Source organism: Drosophila teissieri, chromosome 3L (assembly GCF_016746235.2).
Source record: "Drosophila teissieri strain GT53w chromosome 3L, Prin_Dtei_1.1, whole genome shotgun sequence".
Classification (NCBI taxonomy): Eukaryota; Metazoa; Arthropoda; class Insecta; order Diptera; family Drosophilidae; genus Drosophila; species Drosophila teissieri.
Window position 1 is genome coordinate 22,845,406 of NC_053031.1, and position 18,558 is coordinate 22,863,963.

Genomic DNA, 18,558 nt, shown 5'->3' on the forward strand with positions numbered 1-18,558 from the left:
GGACTCGTAGACTCGAAGCTGGTTAGTTTTATGCCTTGGCCAAATAAACTGTTAAAAACGCTGAGAACGCGCGATGTGAACCAGCCGGAGAGGAAGTAGAAATGGCGATCTGAAGTATAAAGCAAGTGAAAAAAGTGCAACAACTGACGCCAGAAACAATAAATGACGCTGAGCACTACAACACAGCCACTGCCAACCACTAGAGCTGGGCAAAGGCGGCCCACTAGGGGTACTGGGCACCGCGGAAAATACAAAATAGCAGAAGTGCCAAATGGCCAGCAGAAAATGGAGAAAAAGTCGCAAGTAGCCTGGCAAAAAAACACAGACGAGCCACTGAAGGGAGCGGCAGAGGGGCAACCAGTGTTTATGCAGGGCGAGAAAAGCGCCGGAGGAGGAAGGAAAGTCCTCCCTCTCCGGAAAAGTTGGGGCACACACATGGCAAAAGCACAGATATAGCACTCGAAAATCGACGAAAATCCTTTTGAATGTTGTTTTGCAAGTGGCCAGCCCTCGAAACTCCTCCTCTATTTGAGTTCCACTCTCTCCCAGATTCCATTGCGCTGATGCAGCATCCTCCGCCGCTGTGTGTCCTGAATCTTCGCTTTTATTTCGGTAGTATCTGTGGATATTGTTGCAACACTTCATAAACCATAAAGGCAACACCAGACGGAAAATTTAATTTCAGGATCATAATTTTTGGGTTAGCGCTTTCATCCCTTAAGGAGAAGCAGCTGCGGACTAGTTGGCATGTGTTTAGTTTCACTCAAAGGCGCTTTTTTTATTTAGTTTAAGCAGCGATAGAAAATATTCATACCAAGCAGCGCGTGATTCTTAAGAACCCTTCTGGACTCTCTCCCAGGCATCGAATAGAATCAGATGGATTGTGTACTGTGCACCGTCGTCGTCTGCATAGCGTAAATAGTGTTCAAGGAGTGTCTTACTGCCGTTGGTTCAGTGAGCTACATGATGAGCTACTGTAAATGTGTGACAGATCCTACACAGAACCAGAAGAGATAGCCTCGCTGTGCATTTTGTCCATAGAAATGTAAATAGAACTTATGTTTCAGTCCTGATGAAACGGGAAGCTGGGATGTGGTTTGCTCTTTGAATTGTAATGAACGACTAAAAGCCGTTCGCGGATTTTCAGTAAGCAGTTTCCCTTAAATTGAATTTTGTAGGTACTATATGTGGATCCGCATGACTAATAAAGTATGTTTAGCACCAGTTTCCAAAAATGGATATTCTTGCCTTCACACCCAGTTTAATAAATTATGAGTCGATTCTGAATGGAAGCTTATACGGCTCAACTTATTGACAATGGCAGCAACCATGTGGAATTTAATTAAGGCTAATCAAGTCGCAGCTTTCGGCCGGAAGCAGGAATGCGCTCCGTTCGACGCCACTTCCGGCTGCTTCCCATTTCCTCCGTGCTGCTTGGACAAACGGATGCGCGAGTGACACGAGTGGCGAGCAAACATTTCATTAGAGCGACTTTCAAGCGGTCTTCTTTTCTTCTCTTGTCACTGAGCAGCTGCTAATGAGAATTTTTGGCTGGCCTGCGAATCCTTTCAAGGCGGGGACTGCGGAAATGGCGTGAAAATTAATTAAATTTTGCAAAAGCAACAGAACTAAAAAGGAAGTCGAGAGCCGGCTCACCTGAGCATTTTAGAGCAGCGCTGAGTAGAACCACATCTGAAAATGGCGAACAAATGCTCGCCTAATGGTGGCTGATTTTGTTTGGCTGATTTTCGTCGCATGAATACCAAATTGTGGGGGTCTGGAAATGTGGAAAATGTAGGAAAAAGCAGGGTCGCCAGGCTGTCTATCTGTCTGTCTTCGGGTGGCTCAGGCGCAGCGGATGTCTCCCAGTCAAATATTAAAAACTATATAAATCACAAACAGATGACGCCGCTTTGCATTCAATTTTTTACGTTCTGAGCTATTGCTACTTTGCGCATTATTTATTCATAATTTCTTTTTATTGTGTTTTATTGCCAGGGCTCCGTTTCCCCCAGATCCAAACGGTTCATCACACGCACAACAAGGCGTCTACGTCACGCGCAGGATTCGAGACGAGGAAGATTCGTTGTCGTCGTCGTGTTTTTTACGACTGCCTAGCTCAGCGCAATCAGTTGACACTTCCTTTTGTATGTCGTCATTTATCTCAAAATGGCCTGGTCTGGCCCTGTGCTTATTTTGCAAATTTGTATTTCTTGTACAACTGTCACTGGAAAAGCGAGGTGGGGGAATCGCTACCTCTATTCCAACTCCGACTCCGACTACGAGTACGACTGGGACTGACAGTAAAAAGTAACATCCATGCCTCGTTTGGCTTTGGCTCCTGATGCAGCTCTCCCTTTGGTCCTGCGTTCAGCTCGGTCTGTCCATCTCCATTCGAAGTCATCACACATGATTTCTCCGACTGCGACTTCTCGCTTGGCTGGCCCACCAACGCCGTTAAACATCCAAATGAGAGGCATCTGGAGACGGGAACCGAGGTGGAACTGGGACGCCAGCTGCGCAATCATTGTCATTATCAAATGCGTCATGGTTTCTTTCTGTGACGTCAGTCAGTCAGATCACAGACTGTGATGACAGCTGCATGGTCGTCATGAAGGTGCAGGGTGTGCTGAGCGCCCTGATATTTTCCCGTCCAAGAAAACGCACTACAAATTAAAGTGTTAGCTGCTCTAATGAGTTGGCCCACTCGGGAAGTGGGACCTGCAGATAATGCAAAACAAGTGACGAGTTCCCATAGAATCCGAGCCGTAAGGAAACTGTGAAACCAGCCGTGGGCTGCGAATCGCACCACACCTCGGGATTCATTTTTCACTCTGCGCGTGAGGAAGAGGTCCTTCAGGGGTAAGGGGCCTGCACGAAGGAGCGCATTTCGCGGCAGTTAATCCATATGTCGCAGGCGACATCGCAGTCATGGGAATGAATTATGTGCGACATGTACGAAAAATTACGCGCAGAAATTGCAATGATGAAAAATGAAATTTATTGTGAGCTGCTGCGGGGAGGGTTAAGCTCCTTGTGGCAGCGGGTTGGGATATGCACCCCTTTTAACACGCTTTTTAAATTTATAATGACGCAGGTCGCACGGGATGCAGGATACAGGAGTCGGCATTCAGTACTGCCGAGTCAAGCAGCCTAATTTTCAGGGGCTTGGGCCAAAGTTTTTGCGCATTTTAGCGTAGAAAATGCAATAAATTAAGCAAAATACTTGAGTCACCTTGAGCACCGAGCTGCTGATCCTTGAGCCCGCCAACCGACTGCTGCCGCCTGGAGGGTTGGTGCTCGAGCGTCGTCCTTCGGGCGACAACACGGCAGCCGTTGTCAAAAGTTTATTTCTGCCCTTTTCAGTTCCCTCTTTTTTGTTTGACTGAGCGCGTGATTAAATGTAAAATTGGATTTTTATTATTTGTTTGCAAAATATCCTTCGCTCCTGTCCCAGCCAACGCCTTTTTGCAAGTTTCCAAATTGTGAATGCTGAAGTGGCGAGGATGAAAGCAAGGAGAATGCCTGTCCTAGTGCGCATATTTTGCCCATTTCCAAGGGCTTCCATGGAGCCAAACCCTTAAAATGCGATGTCGTAACCTTCCAGCTCCTGCGTCAGCTGCCGAGCATGCTGCTGGCATTTATAATGAGTGCACTTGACCAGGACGGAATCGGGGGTATGTTAATTTTGGGCACAGATCATGGCATAGCTGGAATAACTAGGAGCAGGTGTGTTCGGGGACGGAAGATGTGCCGTGAATCGAGCTGAAACCCAGTGAGCAGGAGCAGGAGCAGGTCCGCCTTCTGGCGTACTTACCCACTGCGTAAATATTTGGCGCAATAACAAAAACCCACGCTAATTGACAGTAATTGCCACCAAATACAACAGCCGGCGACTATCGTCGGGATGCAGGCAGCAAATGAATGAATGGGAACTGTAATCATTCGGTGCGAGTAATTGCAACAAATTCAACTGCGGCACAGTCAATATGGGCTCCATAGCACCAGCAATCGAAACTCCCATTTAGATTCAGACTGCCACCGCAGCTGGAAAAACTGTACTCGAAACTTCAAAATTATGACGCGGCATCCGCTGATTGGCAATTGGTTTGCAAGCACTTGTACGCCAGCAGTTCAGTGGCCAAATGTGATTAACTTAATTTGGCTATCATTTCCATTCCGATCCTGAGGAGTCATTGCAAAAGTCTTACAGCCGCCTTGCAATCAGATTGATTTGCCCCAGAGAAGAGCGTAATCAAATCTTGCCACATTTTAAACACATTTGACACATTTTAAAATTACATTTTATGGCCAAGAAAAGACCGGCCGTAAAGCCAAGCCACCACGAGCTGCAAGTGTGTCCTATGGTCTCGGATACCCGGCCTTATAATGGGCAAACAATTTCCGAAATTTGCGTTGGGGGAGCGATGAAGGCAATCTCTGCTCTGTCAGACAGCTCGATTGAGCCCAAACATACTCGGCTGGCGTTGTTATTGTCGAATGTACTTAAATCCAATTGACAATTTGAAATTAAAGTGCCAAAAAGTACAACACACACGACCGCAACAACAAAAACGTTGGGGAGAAATGGCACAGAGCGAAGCACTAGCAATTGCAAAGGTGCTGGAAAGCCCGTGGAACAAATGTGCTCCACATAAAATATGGATTCCTGGCGGATACTCTACTGTCGGGAAAAATATTTAGACAAACTGAGTTGTGTGTCCCAAGCGCTAATCAAGGACGAGGCGCACACTACTTTTTTGCCAGTGTATAATGAAATGCAACGCTACGCTTTGCACACGCAGCACATCTGGGAGTGTGTTTATCTACGAGTGTGCGTGTTTGTCCCTGGCAGGAATAGAAATTGCAATGTCAGCAATTGGCAGCAGCAAAATCTAAATAAACATTGTCACAAAATGCAACCGAACCCCTCCAGTCGGCATCAGCATCAACTTTAGCATCAGCACCAGTGGAGCAGCGTTGCAAAAAGGGTTGGGTTGGATTCAAGTTGGTATTGTGGGGTTGGTTGGGTGGAGTCCACCCGTCCGATTGTTGGGTTGTCAATAAAATTGCCAAAGCTACAAGACTGGAGGGTCTGTCCTGGGCGGTTGTGTGTGTCCTGCCAATAGGTAACTAGTTAGACAGCAGAACGCAAATGCAGTTTTGCATTTGTGCCATGTACGCGATGCGATACCGGGGGAGATGGCTAGCGATACACTTGCCGATGGAGAAGCGGATACTGATACAGATCCATACTGTTGCTCCTGCCTGGCCTGGCACTTGGGACTTTTGTCATTTGCTTTATAAATAAATGCATTTTCATTTGAGGGGAGAGCACGGAGTACGAAACCACCCCCAGTTTGCTTGATTTGTCAGCTTGACGCCATTGATCCACTGCCCGCCCAATCGAATGGTTTCTCCAGCTTGAGCATTTCCACTTTGTGAGTCTTTAATGCTCTCCGGCTCCATTGTCATCTCGGACATTCGTTCATTTCACTTGGTTCCGATACTATCCAATCCGTTCAGTGCACCGTACTTCTAACGAGGACGAGTGTCTGCAAATATCAGCAGGACATAATTTTAATAAACTTACATGGCATCAGCTGGCTGACACGCTGAGGAGGAGGTGCTGGAAGTAAGCGGACGTGAAGGGCCTTGTGTGTCCAGCAGGTTGATTAGAAAAGTTCTGTTATTACAGCAGCTTTCAATTGTTAGTGCTGTACAGGGGAATTGGCTGCGGGTGGTGCAAAGCGCATGGTTGCTGAAGCGAAACAATCAGTGCGAGGTAGCTACGGAAATGGGATCCCTAGATGGCAACTTTAACTCTGAATAATGCTGCAAATGGGGAAGGGCTTTGGAATAACTCATGTCTAATCACTCACGACAGTCGCTACATGTGCAAATTAAACCTCACCATTCGGTAGGTGGAACTTTTGCGACTGGCACACGAGCTTTCCGCTTGAAAGAGCGGCACTTGAAGATGCGAGTGCCGAGCGCAATTCACCAGCATGTTAATTTTACTTTTTCCCCGGCTGCGCCGTAGCATGCAATAATTTCCACTATTAAAATAAAAAGCGAAAACAAAACCAAATCGGGGCCTCAATGGCAGGTATGGCAGAAGGGGTGGTGTGTGAAGAAGGGGTTGCAATCGTTACCCCGTCGTCAGTTAAAACGTGTTCGTTGTTGTTGCGACAAGCCAGCAGCAATCACAACAGCAACATTGGCAACAACACCAACACAAAAGGCATTAAAAGTCACCTTCGGTGGAGGGAAATTTGCCGCTACCTCATCCTCTTCTTGTCCTGCCGTCGTTGTCCTTTCCCAATTGTCATTCGCATTTGTTTTATGTGACTGCAGTTACCCACTCACTCAGCGACGGTTATTGTTGTTTTCAAACTAATTGTACGCAACAAAGAGCAGGGAATGAACATTTTTGTGTGTAAAACATTTGAAAAATTCTTGTAAGGGGCAATTGCATCTGGAGTGTGTTTTTTGCCGCATACAGAAAGATTGCTGGGATATGGAAATGAATTCGAAATGAGGCGACAATGCTGAAGCTGTAAAGGGGCTAGCTGTTGCTGTGTATGTTCTGCACGCTTTGCAAATTAAGTCACATAAATAAAAATATATTTTTTATTGTGTCCCTCCTCCTCCACGGAAATTCTAGTCTATTCGCACTGCTCTTGGCACACTACGAAATTAAAATTAGAATTTACAGGGGCGCGAGGGGTCGAGCGAGCAAATGAAACGCTATAAATTATCGCATCCTTTTCGGTGGTTGGTCCTATACCCGGATCTACTTCTATTTCTGTTCCTGCTTTCCCCTGGCAGGTAAATTTAAATGCGATTTGTTACGGTTTCGGCTTTGTCGACGGTTTGTCGAATTTCGTTGTAAGTCGCGTGTCCTTGCTGGGTTGGGAATTTTGTAATTTATTCCTTACTATACAGAAATTTTGCGACAGGTTTTCTTAATTCGAGTCTTATGGGTGCTGGCTCTACGGGCTGCTCCAGTTTTAATTGGACATGGACAAAACTCGCGTCCAAAAGGGGTGTCAGCTTGTTAGCTTCCAGATAATCTTAAGTGGATTAATCTTACAAGGGTAACAAATTTGTTTTATACAATACAATTATATACTCTTATTATGCAATTAAAGCTATTGTAAAACTTAAAATTTTTAAAAAACTTGTTTGGCACTGTCTTACCCACACAAGCAGAAAAGGGCACCATGATTAAATGGTAAAACTTCGATTTCGTCATTTCTGAAACCCAACCATCGCTAACGACCCAGATATTGGCTTCAATCGCATATTCACAAGGTTGCGGCCTCTTTTCTCAACGGCAATCCCCAGCGTCCGTTTAGGTAATAAGGTCAACGTCTTAGAACCGTTGGCATTCAAAATTATAAATCAAACAAGAGAGAACGCTATAGTCGAGTTCCCCGACTATCTGATACCCGTTACTCAGCTAGTGGAAGTGCGAAGGAGAGTCTTCAGCACTGACAGTTTTTGGCGGTTTGTGGGCGTTAGAGTGGGCGTGGCAAAAAGTTTTTTGGCAAATCGATAGAAATTTAGAAGACTAATACAAAAATGAAAAAATATCAAAACATTTTTCAAAAGCGTGGGCGTGGCAGATTTGGGCGGTTTGTGGGCGTTAGAGTGGGCGTGGCAACATGAATCGACAAACTTGCGCTGCGTCTATGTCTCTGGAGTCTGTATGCAGACTCAACTTTCTACCTTTTGTAGTTCCTGAGATCTCGACGTTTATACGGACAGACAGACGGACAGACGGACATAGCCAGATCGACTCGGCTATTGATCCTGATCAAGAATATATATACTTTATATGGTCGGAAACGCTTCCTTCTGCCTGTTACATACTTTTCAACGAATCTAGTATACCCTTTTACTCTTCGAGTAACGGGTATAAAAACCCAAGCTTGGAATACCCATTAAGAGAATAATGAATTAGCTATTTTTACCAACAGATTTTTAAAAGTGCTTTGGTGGAATACTAAATATTAAATATTAAACGTGTTTTAAAACTGCTGGCGAAATTGAAAATATCTACAATGTCCAGGAGTGGGTTCCTCTATGAAGCGCCCTAATCGTGAGGCCTTCGCTTAAGCACGCTGCAACCGTCTGCATGCTTAATCTCGACTTTCCAGCTTTTGTAGTTCCTGAGATCTCGACGTTCATACGGACAGACTGACGGACGGACAGACGGACATGGCCGTACCGACTCGGCTGTTAATTCTGATCAGGAAAATATACTTTATATAGTCGGAAACGCTTCCTTCTGCCTGTTACATACTTTTCAACAAATCTAGTATACCCTTTTAGTCTATGATTAACGGGTATATATACAGTTGACGAAAAGAGTTATTTGAATGTCATTTTTATCGAAATAAAATAAAATACTGGGCAAGGGTCTCATTAGACGTTATTAGAGTGGCCTTTTTGCCACGAATTAAGTGTCAACAGTAAAGTTTCTGCGAATTTCAGCTTAAATTGCGATTATAAACCTCTGCCACAACAGAGATCGCTATAGTCTAGTTCATAATAAATAAAATGAAAACAATTGAAGACGGCGTTAGGCTGTTTTTTCTAGTGCACTCTTCATGCTACGTGTAACGGGTAGAACTACTTACTCAGAAGAATTTACGGATGTAAAAGAGTCTTACCTGAAATGGGAGAATTTAAATCTTTAATTAATTATAATACATTAAACGAATTTCTAATTTAAAATATTCCTAGTGTGCGCAAGCCATATATTTAATATTTGCAGGTATAAACTGACTCTTTCTTATAGTCTGGCTTTTAGTGTAATAATTAAATTGTGAATAAATAAATTAAGTGTAACATAGTTTCATCAAATACTTTTAAGTTAGATTGTTGCTCCATTTCTGCCCATAGGATATACTTTTTACACTTGTTACACGTGCAGGTTTTAGCAATTACTATTTACATGGACATTGTTGCTTAACGTAAAATAAAAAATATATAATATCAAAAAAGTAAGAAGCCCCATCTATATAAGATGGCAAACATAACATTGAATAACGGGTATCTGATAGTCGCGGCTCTTGATTTCGTTAGACTTCATTTGTGTATGCAAGTTTATTCATTATTATCTATACTCCCTCTATAATTTCATTTTATTGTTGTTCAGTTACTTGTTCAGTTACTACCTAAAATAAAGTTATTTGCAAGAAAATGCTAATCTTTCCATTGGTCGATATATTTTTGTTGGATACCTAAAAACACATTTTACTAGCCTCTCTTTTGCCGAGCAAAAATGCTAGTTAAAGTCGGAACGCAATGTTGCGGAAAAATGTTTTCGTCCCAGAAGAGTGGAGGCTCAGGGTAAAATATAAGAATGGAAACATAAAGTACTTGGACATCTGCCTTTCACCTAGTTTGATGTTGGGTGCCCTGGTTTTTGGTCTCGAAATCAAAATTTAAAGTAGAGTGTCATCCGAAAAAATTATACTCCATTAAGTTTTCCAGTTCAATTCCTGTCTGGTCCCGGAACGGTCGTTTCCCGGCCAGTCATTCCCCCTACATCCGGTGGCGGAGTTTGGTGTCTAGTCTGACTGACCCAGGCTCGGCACTAGGGTTTAAGGTTTTGAGTTTGGGTTCAGGTTTCTGAGTTAAAACCTTGAATGCCTTGAAACTAATTAAATCGCAGTCAGCGCAGCGCCGCTGTTCTGCCTTGCCTCCAATTGTACGAGGAAAGTATCCTTTTGTGTCCTTTCTCTGTTATCAACCGAACGAACACCAAAGCAACGGGAAAACCGGGAATCAAGCCCTTTAATTAGTTGGCCCCGAATACGGAGCAAACCAGTCGGTCGGCCAGTAATTTGCAATCACTGACTTATGAGCCATGAATTGGCTGCTTGAACAGCAATGCGTGGGAATTGATTTAGTGTGCTTAAACTAAAAACCCACTACCAGTGGGTTAAAACTCTCCAGACTGACTGGACACACAAATTTGTGACATAGAAATAATTTAAAATGCAGAAAATATATTGAAAATTCAGTCAGGCACTCTGAAGTCTACACTAAACAAACTAAACAATGTTTGTTCCTGACAAAGGGTGTTCGGTGCCCTGGGGAAGGGGACAGTTGTCGTATCTATAGAAATTATGCAGGCAAATTTATTATGGCACAGAATTTAAATGAGTTGAAATCGTTGTCATTGTTTTATTTATACAAAATGGGCACTTTGTTGTTGTCAGTCTCTCTCGTTGTTGTTGCAATAATGAAAGTTACTCAATCGGAATATTTCAACTTATGTGCTTAACAACATCGTAACAGCCACACACCCGCACGCAAGGACAATGAAAGTGAGCATTTGACAATGCAGCCCTCTTCCCCGGCCCCCGGCCCCTGGCTGCAGTCCTGTAGCTGTGTACCCATGGGAATCGCCAATTTATTTGTCACTCTCACTCGACCCTGGGGGCACTCCCCCATCTGTCCCAAGTCCATGTCCTGCGTCTCCCAGTCCATTAGTCCAGAGTTGGTATCCTTTGTTGACTTCATTCAGTTTTGCGGTACATTTGATTTGTATTTCGCTCTGCTTCCCTCGCTTTGTTTCTTCATTGGCATTTTGTGCTTTCCTGATTTTCCCAGCAGACATGGAGAGCCAAAATCGATTCCCGCCGTCCCCCGATATCCGTTCCTTTTCTCCCTTCGAATTGTCATCATTATGGCATTGATATGTGTGGAATACGTGCGAAAGGGGTAATGACGCCAAAGAATTCGGGTTAAGCGGAATTATTTGATATACAACACTTGCAATAATTGGTCAGGATGGGGTGGCTATTCCCTGAATATCCGGATGATTCTGGTGTGAAGAAAATCGGAAAGCCGGGAAGATGCTAATGCGTTAGAGAGTAATCTCTTCAGGTTTAATTTCCACATAAGTCGCACGCAAAGACAATCGGAAGTGTCGCCCGAGAACTCTATTAAAAATCTTTTAGAGCTCTTAAGTATGAAGAAAATGATAAAGAGAGGTGGCTGCCGGTAGACAGACAATGCCCCTGACTGGAGGACCTCCAGCGGGAGCACTCGGTGCACCGGAGCAGCAGCCTGGGAAACAACACGGAACGCTGCAGTGGATGAAGATATTTATTTTAGGGATAAAAGGAATTCAGTAGGGCTTAAAAGTGCGGATGAGTGCCACTTCACGAGCAGCGCAAGGAGCACGCGGCGAGAGCGAAGGAGCGACTAAGGAGACAGGCAAGACGAGCAGGACACACACGAGCGACAATGACAAGAACCAAGATGGCACAATGGGTTTGCGGAGCGGGAGGGGCTCAGGGGAAAGTGGAAAAGGGCGTGCGAAAAGCGCTCAAGAAAACACCGAAGAGTTGAAAATGACGTTAAAGTAAACAAGATGAAAATTAAAAGCCCCGAGGACAACAGAGAGAAAAGCCGGAAAACAAAAGCGAGCTGCAAAGCGGGCAGGGGCAGGGGCAGAGGCAGAGGCTCGCGGCCTGGTGTCGGGATTTGATTTAAAAATGGAGTGGCATTTAAATAAAAATCTTGTTGCATATTTACAGCCGCTCAACCAATCGCGAACGTAGAGCGAGCGAGGAAGGGCCGAGAGCAATTTGAGTGCAGCTTAATTGTCACTCCCAACGGTTGGACGGACCTCTCGGCCCTGTCGGCTTTTGACCCCCTCAGGCACCCTTTCTTTCATTTTCCATTGCCCGTTTTGCTCGACTTTTGTGTGCTCTCTTTGAATAATTTAATAGTGCCAAAAAGTATGCAAATGTTTTTACGTTTCGCTCGCCACGCTGACCCACGCCCCTGGCAGTTGACCCGCTCCAGAGAGCCCATCCGGCTCAGTTGAAACCCACGTCTCCGCACGGGCACCTGTTCCAAGCGAAAGTCCCAAGCTGCCTTTTCTTTTAGAGCTGAAGATTGCACTTCTGTTCTGAACGTGCTTCGTGCATTGGACTGCAATCTGGACACGGAATCAACCTACACTCAGATCCGGTCGCTAAAGCACAAGCTTCATATCGGCAATTTTCCGTAATGCCCCACATGTGACATGCCAAACTAGGATACTATTATAATTCCAGCTCTTTTTCAGGCCCTTCTGAGGCCGAGCGGCCTTCAATCAGACACGAAGAACCGGCGCCCGTTCCCCGGGCCATTCGCCGTGACACATTTGAATGCAAATTTATGCAAAACGTGTCAATGTGCTAACAACAAAAACAAACGGGTGCTGCTCTAACGTGTGACTTAAGCTGGAAAAGTGCAAGAAAATCATCGCAATATAATCCAAATCCACATCAGAGCCGACTGACTGACTGACTGACGTACGTGGCAAGTCAAAAAGGGGCGAAGCCAGTTCCTGGGGAATCGGCGATTCTTCTGCTCGTGCCTGATTGACGTGACCACCGCTCACTGCGCTCTCTAATCCGTTAATAGAAACATTAACGAGGCATTTTCCGAAAATTATTTCGGGCACGCGATACGCCGAGCCTTTCCATTGCAACACCGTGCCATCCCGTCCCACCCCATCCCAGCGCACCCCTTCACCTCTCATCTATTTTAGCCCGGTTGAGCTGGGCTCGTGGAAGCCAACTCAAGCCGCTCTTCAGAACGTCAGTCAAGTTCAAAGTGCAGTGGCTGGTACAGTGCCCGCTGCTAGTCAGCCACCGCTCAGGTCGGATAATGGGAAATCTTTTCGCTTCGCTTTAATTTCCCGTCGATCGTTAACCCTTCGGCCGTGGATGGGTGTGAGTGTGAGTGTGAGGGGGTCTTCGTTTCGAGCTTGGGGTGGACTGCTACACCGGCTCCTTCACAACTGTGGCAATCAGTGCACGTCATGGACTGGTGGTTGCTTCCAGTTCAAGCAGCCCGAAATAATTGCATTGTAATGTGCAAAGTGTCTGCCACGCAGCAGTCAGCCCGCCCCCACCCATCCTGCAGTGTTTGCATGTCGGGCTGTTGTAATTTTTGCACGTTCATCTATGCCAGTGTGTTGTGTTTGCTGGATGTGCGCACACTTCAAGCAGCCACTGTTCCCCCAGCATGCTGCAGCAGTGTGTGTGTCTATGTGTCGGTAATTTCCAATCTCACTTTGCAATCGCTTTACAACATTTTGCTTTTATTTTATGCCAAAAGCGCTGCTAGCAACTTTTGATAGACCCACCCCTTCCTTTATGGCTCCCCGCTGCACTCTCATTTTATTGCAGTTTACTATTTATGTGTCTGCTGCAATTATAACGGAAACTAGTTGAGTGCCACAGTGGGACCCTTCGTCCAGTAAAGCTCGGTTAACTATCTAAAAGGGAACACGGCTGCATCCACTGTGCCAGTTTCGCTCTGGCCATCGCCTTTAACCTAGTAGTAGTGCAACTTACTGCTAATTAGTTTTAGATCGATGACCAACGACGTGCGGAATTTTTAGAGCCACGTTCGTGACCAAAGGCGGAGAGTTGGGCCCTTATACTGGGCGGGAAGCAGGGGTCTTAGGGACCCCATTGCAATAGTGGAGCGGCGGCCTGCAAGTGGTAATCTTAAAAACCCAAGACATTTAACCAGTTTTTTAAGGTCTGAAATAGAAGCAATATGAGTGTGTACCTATAGCAATTGTAATAGCTGAAGAGAGAAGTACTAACGTGCGGATCATATCTCTCAAGGATCTTGTGCTGCAAACGGTGCTTATGCTGTAGAGACTGAAAATCATTACATTCAGAAATGCAGTACTCTATCCCTTACGCCAATGACGAAGTATGCTTGTTTTGTGTAATATTAGCAAATGCACATATTTGCATTTTTAGTTAAGAAGTAGGAAATTAAAATCAATACTTTGCAAAGGGAGATCAACAGAAAAACCTTCACCTTTATTTTTGTGTTACCTCATTTCTATATATTTTCAGGGCGAATGAATGGAAACGTCGCAGACTACTGACGAACAAGCCAATTTCTCAATCTCCGCGGGCTTTGTGCCTCTTTTATGGCCGTGTCGTGTCGTGGTATTTGGGCTTGCCTTTTGTTCGCCGCAGCACTAAAATGTAATAAAATAAAGTGTCGGGGATTTTCGGTTTCCGCTTGGATTCCCTGATTGCAGGAGGAGACAGGTATCTCTAACTCCTGCTCGGAAAGGGCGGCGCAGAGGCCGCAAGCACGTCAATGGTGTGAAGTATGCAAAAAAGGAAACTAAAGCGGACCTAGCAAAAATCGATTGAAAAAATTCCGGCGAATCAGGATTGCATTGCGTGTGGTCCCGAAAGGCTACGAGGACTGGGCTGGCAATCCCATCTGGTGTGGGGCTGGTGTACAGTAAGTGCTCGTCCAGTCCCGTGAACGAGTCCTGTTCGCTTGTGTTTATAGATTTGCTTTTATTGTGCGGTATTTATTGCGGTATTCGCCGGCAGACTTTTTTCCGAGCAATTCTCGTTGCCCAAAATCGCGGCAAACTTCAAGCCGAGTGGTGGGCAATGGGACGGATAGTCAGTTGTTTTTGGGGGAGGAGACATAAGCCTCTTAAATTGGTTAGCCTTTTTCCGGCGCAATTTCCCTATTTCGTTTTCATTTCTGTGCCAAATTTTGGCTGTAAAACTTTGGCCCGCTCTGGTTATAAAAATTGTTAATTAAGTTAAGTTTGAAATGTTGTTTTACGGCTGTTCTGCGCCCCTTTTTATGGGTGTGGCCGAAAATAATGGCAATGAAACGGGTGTGCGATTTCATTCAATTCTCGACTGGATTTGCTCCTAGAATCCCCAGACACTGTGAATTGTAAATCGAAATTGGACTGTTGGCCGACCTCTTTGCGTTCGAATAGGCACGAATAAAACGCTCCTTGAGTCGCCCGGATTTTTTCACCCAACCAACATAAAGACGATCTCATTGTTAGTTTTGGCAACATCATTAGGGACTTTCCCGACCCCCAGTTCAGCACCTGGCATGTGTGTTTACCTCAGCTCGCTCCCTCGTTTTGTTTGCTTGCTTACTCCGCCCATCGCAGGCGCAAATCCTGCAAATGGCGCATTGTGTTGCTTATCTTGCGGAGAAAACAGAGATAACGGAGAAAGCAGGCACCGCACCGCGGAGAAGTGCTTACATTTGCGCAAATGCAGCACAACAAACACAAGCAAACAAGGACAAACATTGGGAGCCGAGAAAGACGGTAGCTCTGTTATTTAAATAAATCGTTGCATACTTTGTGGCTCTCTTGCGTGGGTGCTGAATGGGTGGTGTTTTGTTGGGTGGGTTATGGGGGCCATGGAAACGGGGGAAACATGGAACGGGCTCTGAAGTGGATACGGAGTGAAACTTTAAATCTCATTTGAATTATTATGGCGGAAAAACCGCTCGACAGTTGCGATGTTCGCTCTTTGTCTGCATTCTGTTGCATACTTTATGGCGTTTTAAGTGCTGCGACGATTTGCAAATGCAGCAGAATGTGTAGTTGCTGCCACCGGGCTGTCGCTTGTTGCCTGTCAGTCGTAAAGCACCCAGTTAAATGAAACTATGCAACACTCACTCGACATTTTTTTCTGCACCTGACCCAATTTCGTATGCCGCGTGGCAGTAATTACATAAGCGGCTGACAGCGGAGAAAAGACCGATCATTTCGAATATGAGAGGCATTGGGCTTACGTTTCATCAATTCACCGGTAAGCCGAGCTCGAAACACGCTAATTATCACCGGGAAGTGCTGGTCGAAATTTCAAGGGACACCGAGCACCCGGGATCCCAGCGTTGCGGAAGGTTTATCAAAATTATATTAAATGATAAATTATTAAAATGGCAAATGTGAAGGCATGTGCTCGTAGTTCACTCGATTTTCACTCATACCGTAACTTATAGAAGTACGGGTTGATTTCCATTAATGTCCACACGCCATTAGCTACTCGTGCTATTTCGCGCAATTTCAGTTTGAACCTCAAGGGGTCGCGGGCAACTAACCGACAACTCTTAAGCTGCCAGCAGCCACAGCTACCGCTATCCCACCACCTAACCTCAGCAGGGTGCAAGTCAGGATGCCACTTGATCATTAACAGCGAACCCCGGAGGTCGGAGGGGCAGGAGCACGAGGGATGCCAAACGCGGTAGCTGCAATGTTTAACAGCTTCGAGCAGTTGCAAACGTAAATCAAATGCCACATTTCGCAGTGGCAGCAACGCACCTCAGAAAGCCCCTCCACGCTTATTTTATTTGTAATTTTTAACAACTTGAAACTTGTGTTGGTTGAACGGGCAGATCGACATTCTACACGCACAAAAAATTTATGCAACATAGCTCTATATACTCACACATCACACATCGACTTTCGCCAACTAAGAAGAATGAACTCTTTCATCAACATATTTGTATAGAATAAATAATATAACATTCTAATATAACATTTGGAGTTACATCGTGTATTTTTTCCGTGTAGAAGAGGATGTATGGCCAAGGACTCTGCGACGCGTCACGCCCACATAACTGGCGAACGAAGAAAGGGCGCATGGAGTATCCAATGGCGTGGCCGTGCAGGAGAAGTGTTGGCTCTTTGCTGGAAGATGGGGCAGGGGAGCTGCAGCAGTTGGCTGCCAACTGTTGGATGGTGCTGCTGCACAAGCTCACACAATTTTGATTTACTATTTTGATTCCTGTTACTTTACTACCTGCCAGGATGCAGGAGCTGCCACGACGTCTCATTGTACAGTGGTGGTCCGTTTTTTGGTTTTATTGGTTTTATTGCTCCAATTGCTTCATGTACTACTAGTTTTCACCCCACATTACTTACCAATCAATGGGTGGCACTCGGAAAGACTTAATATTTATCTCTCCGCTTTCCTTTAACTGTTTTAATTTAATGCGTTTGCAGAGCGCTTGAAGACTTCTGCAGCAACACAGTAAAAATCTATACCGATAAATAATTTGTGCCAAGACATTTATTCAAGGTTCAGGGGATAAATTAAACTGTCCTCTGCCAGCTCTGCAGAGGAATAAAGTTTCTTTAAAAATTGAAGAAGCTCCATCCTGGACTCCCCTCGTATTCGTGTAATGAACATCTCGATGGAAACCGTCCCACAACAACTGGATACCAATTAAGCACTAACAATCATATGCTGAAAAGCTCGAGTTCCCCATACCGTTGCCTTCCACTGGAAAAGCTATTTCGTGCCGTCGTCCAGAGGGTTGACACCTGTTCTTGTATGGCTCCTGCTCTGGAGAAGTCGTATGCAAAACGCTTAACTGCACATAAAATATACAAAACTAACTTAGTTCGCGGATATCGCAGGGCATAACTCATGGCCACCCCACTCCACCTTGTTTCGCAGGGAATCCGTTGCAGCGTATGCCCCTTGCAATTTGTAACCGACTGCACAAAAACAAAACAAGTTATATGTAATAAAAGAAAGAGAGGAGCACTGATTCCTAACAAACTTGGCAGTGGTCGCTGCCAGAGTTGGTCCTGAAACGGTATGTGACTTAAGCATGGGCTTAACCGATAAATTGGGTTGGGAAATGGTGCGCTGAAGTAAGATCTTTAACTTGAATGAAGAGAGAACGCTATAGTCGAGTATAGTAGTCCCCGACTATCTGTTACCCGTTACTCAGCTAGTGGAAGAACGAAAGACAAATTTCAACACTGATTGTTTTTGGCGGTTTGCGGGCGTTAGAGTGGGCGTGGCAGCATGGGTTAATAAACTAGCACTGCGTCTATGCCTACGGAGTCTGCATACTTAATCTCAGCTTTCTAGCTCTTAAAGTTCCTGCGTATACGGACGGACAGGCAGACGGACGGATAGACGTAGCCAGATCGACTCGGCTATTGATCCTGATTAAGAATATATATACTTAATACGGTCGGAAACGCTTCCTTCTACCTTTTATCTGGCGAATCTAGTATACCCTTTTACTCTACGAGTAACGGGTATAATAGTTCCATCCTATTGAGATCTACATCCGAATACGTATCGTATTTGATTTGATCTCAGGCGCCATTGCCATGGACAGAGGTTTGATACCCTAAGCATTACCATGTCAAAGATATGTATTCGTAAATCCCCACTAGCAACTCACTCCGCTAATGGCAACTGCTGAGTGGATGCAACAAAGCGAGTGCACTCTGCGCGGAGTGCAGGGAGAAAAGGGTCCTTACTCTGTGGTAGGATGGTGGTGTGGTGGATGCTGGTGCTGGTGCTGGTGCCTGGGGTGGTGCAGCTGTGCCGGGTTATGTATAAATTCATAAAGAGACCCACAGCAGCGAGAACGAGAAGAGAAAAGCGACGAGAACGACGACTGCGACTGCGGCAACATGTTGTAATTGCGTATTTTATAGATATGCGCGGTTCTTCCGAGAGAAGAAAGGAGTGGGCGGCTGTTGTATCTGCCATTCGCTCTGTTTGCTTTTGTTTGGTGCGGAAATGGCAGCCGGTGTGCAGCGAAATATGGCAGTAAAAACAACAACATCACGCATACGCCATGTTGCGCCATTTGAAGTTGTTGGCGTATACGTAATTTTTATTTTACAAGCAAACAAAAACGAAAAACGGTAATACAGAAAACATTCAGCTCTGAAAAATACATTCAAAGCCCAGGCAG